Consider the following 6,835-nt stretch of genomic DNA (forward strand, 5'->3'; position numbering starts at 1 on the left):
TTAGTGATTCTCCTGTTTCCAGCCTCCCAAGTGCTGGGATTACAGGTGTGCCCAGTCTAATTCCCAGTCTCAGGGAGCCCCAGGGTTGGGGCCGGCACAGCATGCAGGCGATCAAATCCCGGGCTCTGTGCTCTGCCCAGGCAGAACCTTTAGTCTGCTATCTGGCCAGCCCTAACAATCTATTTTATTAAAAAACTTTTTTTTTTTATTTTCCCCTAAATGGATTTCATTGTATTTGAGAACGTAAGCACAGGTCCTTGTTTATTGCTGACTGATCCACTCATGGAATCCATAAAAGGTTATCATTTAGAAGATGAAAAAGCTGATCTTATGATAAACTGGCTTTCAGGAATCATTACGTTGAGTGTCTAGAGCTCAATTTACTTTGAGTAAAGAATTACTGAAACCTATCAGATTTGATGCAGATTCATTTAGCAAAGGGTACAAAAAGTACCTCTGGTTATCAAATTTAGAGAATGAGTCAAATGTTTATAAAATATTATTAGAGAATTTATTCCAACATCATGTAAATATGAACAATCTGAGACTCAAACTATTTTCTCCTAATGAGATTCATTTGTTGTTTGTAAGGTTGCTGTTTACTTGTGAATGAGTCTACAGATGGAAAGAAAGGGCAGCATGCATGGTGACACCCTCCTCAAACCCAACCCTCAGGAGGCTGAGGCAGGAGGACAAGTGCATGTTGGAAGGCAGCCTGGGATACAAAGTGAGTTGAAGGCCAGAGTGAACTGCACAGAAAGCCCCTGTCTCAGAAAGACAAAAGAGAGAGAGAGAGAGAGACCTACTCTCATCAGTTTTTCTTTATTTAATTTACTTTGATTTTTTTTCTTCCGGAACCAGGGATTGAACTCAGGCCCTTGTGCTTGCCAAGGAAGCGCTTATTCTACTGAGCCATCTCCCCAGGCCTAATTTACTTTGATTTCAATTTATTTAAATTGAAATTTAATTTAATTTACCTTTTTACCTTTAACTGTATTCAGTAATAATTTCTGTATTTCTTTGCATTCTTTAGTCATTTCAACTTTTCATTTTTATATACAAAAACAAAACAGCCCAAATATACACATGATATACACATACTCTTGACTTAGTTTAATGTACTGGCATTAGTAAAATAGATTTTGGTAGTAACATTCAGGGTACCTATTTACAATTGGTAAATATATAAATAATATGTAGTGTTCATGGTCTCAATATGGTGTGTCAATAATGTTACATTTATATAGGAGGGGTTACAGGACATAGCAGAAACAATGAGACTTTCAGAAGCAATTAAGTTCATAAAGAAATTAAGACATTTACAGAAAAATAAATTATATGCTGTTGAATATTTTCAAAAGAGATGTAAGTACATCAGAACCTTTTATTCAACTTTTTGTTATTTGAATATAGTTGTCATAGACTATATCTTATTTTAGCTTTATAAAAGTAAAATTAGGAAAGTGGATGTTATATTTCAGACATCAATAGCCATATTTGTTCATAAGCTCAGTTCTAGATCAAAAATTCAACTATCTTTTTATTTTTCTTACTCTATCTGGGAGACTTGATCCCTACAATCTGTATGTTTGTGTGTGTGTATGTGTGTGTGTTTGTGTGTGTGTGTGTTTGTGTGTGTGTGTGTGTGTGATCTCCATATATAGTTTTCTTGCTGTTCTTGTTAGAGCAGAATTACTTTCACTAGAAAATTGAGAATGCACAAACACTTTCTCTTTATCCCTTGTTTTCTGCCTTGCTATCTTGACCCAATATCAACTTCCTCCACTACTTGTAAAACAGGATTAACCTGTATTGAAACTTGAATCATCCAAAACAATTAGTTTACATTAAAGTTTAGCTTTGATCTAGGCCTTTCAAGGTCAGTGAAGACTCAGGACATGGGAGAGCATGTACTGTACCATGTAATTCAGTTGTGCCCCAAATTTCCTGATCACGGAGATTGTGGGGCCACAGAGCAATGTGATTGGTGATGTAGAGTGTGCCTAAGGAGAGTCACATGGAGAGAAAATATTCTCTCAGGCTTTCACAGAGAGCATATTGGTCAAGCAATGGCCATGACTCATCCACATGGCTGACACTCACAAAGGATCTACAAAGTGTGGCACAGGGTTACAGAATAAATCCTGAGAGTACTTGACTGACCTTATTAGATACAAATGTCATGTTTCTTGTTATATAGGTCTTGCTTTATCTTGGTCTTAGCCATCCAGCAGAAAAGTATAAAAACGAGGTATATAAAGTTAGACTATATTAATATTCTGAGCTGTGAAAGGCTCAAGTCAACAACTTCTGTGGATAACCCACTACTATTGTTGACTGCTGGACTGTGTTGGATTGTTTTGCTGAATTCATGCACTTATAGTATATAGATGCTAATGGAATACCCATCTCTGACAGGACTAAACAAAAATGGGGGATACAAAGGAAGGACCATTTTGTATCTGTATATATAGAATAGTTAGGATAGATATACAGCTACTTTTGCTTAATTCATTGTGAAGAAAGATTTGTACTAATAGCGTTTGGACAGGATATTCTGCCTGCTTCTTGTACTATGGATAACCACTAAGAAGATAACAATGTACAATGTCTTAACTATTAAAACTGCCCTATTAATCAGTTTTGAAACTGTCTCATTGCTATTTGTTTCTCAATAGAATAAAATATTTTTTTAAAAAAAGAAAGGAAATCCATTCAATTGAGAAAAAAATAAAGTTCATATTTGAGCTGGTAAAGTCTGGATTTGGATCAATGTGAAAAGACAGGTGTCTCTTACAGTGTGTGTCATGCAGAGTATTTTCATTGCTTTAAGAAGCATCCCATGTACCCCATCTGTTAATTTTCCTCTTGCTCCTCTTCCCTTGGCAACTACTAATTTTTACTTGTCCATAGTTTTGTCCTTACAGAAAGTTATATTGGAACCATTTAGTATGGAGCTATTTCTCATTAGCGTTTTTCTCTTAGTAATTGCATTTAAGTTTTCTCCATTTCTTCACATAGTTTCACAGGTTATATCTTTTTGTATTGAATAATGTTCCATTTTCTGCATGGATCCACCCACTGCAGGAGCTTTTGACTACTTCTACATTTTTTTTTCTATATTTTAGGGAAGGGTCTACAGGGTATTAATGGTCTCACTACTAAATCAAACTTGGAGTGATCTGCCTGTTTACATCTTCCCAAGTGCTGGTATTACAAGCGCACACCACCATGTCAGTTGCTGCCTCAGAGTGCCCCTAGGGCGGGGCCCACACAGCAGGATGGGAATCTAATCCCTGGCCGCTGTGCCTGCTTGTAGGTGCTTTAATCTGCTGAGCTATTTGGTCGGTCCTACATTTTGATAATTGCAAATAAACAATTGGTGCACAAGTTTTCTGTGCACATAGGTTTTAAATCTTTTAAGTGAATACCAAGAAACATAACTATTCAATCATAATAAAAGTAGCTTTGTACAAACCTGCTGAATTATGTTCTAAAGTGGCTGCACCTTTTTGCTCTCTCAATGGCAGCTAAGGAAATTTCCTGTTGTTTCCTGTCGTCTCAGCGTTTCTGTCGGTGTTGCAGGTGTGGTAATTCTATTAAGTATGCAGCAATATTGAATTAACTCGCATTTCTCTGAGGACATGCTGTGAAGTACCTTTTCATATATTTATTTGTCATTTGTGAGTCTTTTTGGTGCAATTTCTACTAAGATCCTGGAAATGCATGTTATTTTAACTACTCTTTATTGAATTGAAATGATGTTGTAGATTTTAGATATTTGTCCTTGATATGATGTGTCTTTTGCACATATTTTCCTCCAGTTTGGTTTGTCCTATTCTTTTTCTTGTAATAGGCGCTTATTTCAAAATATAGTTATCTACGTAGAATTGATGTAATAATTCAGAAATATTCCTCTGAATTGTCAAAACCTTACTTACTCAGCTGTGTGAAGTATACTGTAAGCCTTACAATTAAAAAAAATATGAGGCTCATGGCCCAGCTTTGCTGCAGTGTGCTGCTGCCGCTTTACTCTCAAGAGCACTGCCCAGAAAGCAAGCACGGAGAAAGTCGCCCACACGAAGTTGTACCAAATCCGATATACTGGGTGTCCCATATTTGCCTGATTTGTTCTCAGCGATCCAGCTGGAGTGTGCTTGATTCAGATGAACTAATGGACATCTGTTGGTCTCCATAACTTTTACATTTGGTATAGTATTTTACCGACTGTATAATTTAAAATAACCGCAAAGCTTTACATATTCCTTTTGACTGTTCTGTAGCAGAATAAAGCACTTGGAAGGAAACAAGGCTCCCCTTCACGCTGGGTTATAAGTTTCAGTCCTGGCATCTGTGTTTTTATGAGTTTTGTGTAGATTTTGTTTCTTATTTTAAATTCAAACCCCACACTGTAAAGTTTGTACAATTTGCCCTGAAGCTTTGTGTTTGGCTGTACCTGAACATACTGCTATAAATATAATAAAGAATCTCTTAGCCTTTATCTATCATTTAGATTCATGGAAAAATGGGATTGGCACACACTGGGTTTGGAGCTGACTGAGAACAATGGGAAAATTACATCAGCAATAGCTGTAAAGTTGTTTTATTGTTTGTTTGTTTGTTTGTTTGTTTGTTTAACCATCTTGTGAAAGGTGTCCAAAACTTGATAAAAAAAAAAAAAGACTACTAAAAAATTAAGAAGTTGAGAGTGGATGTAGCGGTTCATGGCTATCAACTCAAATTCAGAGAGGACTATACATGAGGAGCAGAGTGAGTTTGAGGCCATCTGGGCTGCATAATGATTTCAAGCCCAGCCTGAATTACATAGTGATACCCTGCCTCAAAAAACTAAAAAAAGAAATGGGAAATAAGAGCAGATAACAATAATGTGCAAAGTAGAACATATTACTGTGTATTTGGGATTAGTGAATTATTATTTTCTTGTGCTACTCTAAAATTTCACTGCTATTGAATTAACCAAACTAGTACAAGACAAGGATGTCCTGTATTACTCCTATTCTTCAATATAGATCTAGAATCATTAGCTAGAGCCATTAGAGAAGAGAGAGAAATAAAAGAAATAAGAATAGGTAAAGAAGAAGTTAAATGATCATTATTTGCAGATGACATGATACTTTACTTGAAAGACACCCCCCAAAAAAATACACCAAGAAGCTGCTAGAATTGATACACACATTCAGTAGCGTAGCAGGACACAAAGTCAATACCCAAAAGTCAGTAGCATTCCTCTCCACAGAAAACACACACTGAGAGGGAAATTAGAGGAACAATACCTTTTAAAATAGCACCAAGGAAAATTAAATACTTTGGATTTCATCTAATTAAAGAAGTCGAAATCTTTCCAAGGAATATTACAGTACTCTAAAAAAAGAGATTGTAGAAGATTTCAGAAAATGGAAAGATATTCCCTGATCCTGAATAGGAAAAACCAACATTGTGAAAATGACCATACTCCCAAAATTGCTGTACAGATTTAGTACAATCCCTATCAAAGTGCCACCAACATACATCACAGTCCTAGAGAAATCATTCCTAAAATTTATTTGGAACCAGAAAAGACCGAGAATAGCAAAGGCAATCCTGGGCAACAAAGACAAGGCAGGAGGCATTGCATTTCCTGACTTTAAATTACACTACAAGGCTACTGTGATAAAATCAACATGGTACTGGCAACGAAATAGACTTGAGGGTCAATGAAATAGATTAGAAGAGGCTGCAGCATTTATGAAACACAGTCAACCAACTTATCTTTTTTTTTTTTTTTTTCGTGGAACTGGGGATTGAACTCAGGCCCTTGCGCTTGCCAGAGAAGTGCTTATTCCACTGAACCATCTCCCCTGCCTGAACCACCTTATCTTTGACAAAGGGACCAAACATACTCACTGGAAGAAAGACAGCCTCTTTAACAAATGGTGCTGAAAAACTGGCTCTCTACATGCCAAAAACTAAATCTTGACCCAGGTCTATCACCATGCACTAAGCTAAAGTCAAAATGGATTAAAGATTGAAACATTAAAAGAGAACCACTAAATCTCCTGGAAGAGAAAGTAGAAGGAACGCTTGAAGACATAGGGGTTGACAATGAGTTCATGCACAAAAATCAAATTGCACGGGTAACACTTGAAAGAATTGACAATGGGGACCTCCTCTTATTGAGTAGTTTTTGCACGTCAAAATAAATTACCAACAAAGTGAAAAGACAACCCACAAATTTGGAATAAATCTGAACTAATAAGCACTCAGACAAAGGTCTGCTGTCTAGAACTCATAAAGAACTAAAATACACTAGGGCTCCAAAATTTAAAGACCCCATCCATAAATGAGCATCTGAGATGAAAAACACACTTCTCAGAGGATGAAATTAAATAAGTAAATAAATATAATAAAAAATGCTCCACATCACTAGCCATCCATGAAATGCAAATTAAAACAACACTGAGATACCATCTCCCTCAAGAAAGAATGGATATCATAAAGAAATCAACCAACAATGAATGTTGGAGAGGCTGTTGGGGAAAAGGAACCCTTCTCCACTGCTGCTGGGAACTTAGACTGGTGCAAATATTATGGAAATCAATGTGGAGACCCCTTAGAAAACTAGAACTGGCAAATCCATTTAAACCAGCTATTCCTCTACTGGGAATTTTCCCAGAGGATCTGAAAATATCACATCATAGTGATATATGTGTGCCTATGTTTATAGCAGCACAATTTGTGATAGCTAAATCTTGGAAACAACCAAGATGCCCATCACCTGAGGAATGGATGAAAAAGATGTGGTATTTTTATACAATGGGGTATTATTCAGCTATTA

The sequence above is a fragment of the Octodon degus genome, unplaced genomic scaffold (genome assembly GCF_000260255.1).
Source record: "Octodon degus isolate 3935 unplaced genomic scaffold, OctDeg1.0 scaffold00172, whole genome shotgun sequence".
Taxonomy (NCBI): Eukaryota; Metazoa; Chordata; class Mammalia; order Rodentia; family Octodontidae; genus Octodon; species Octodon degus.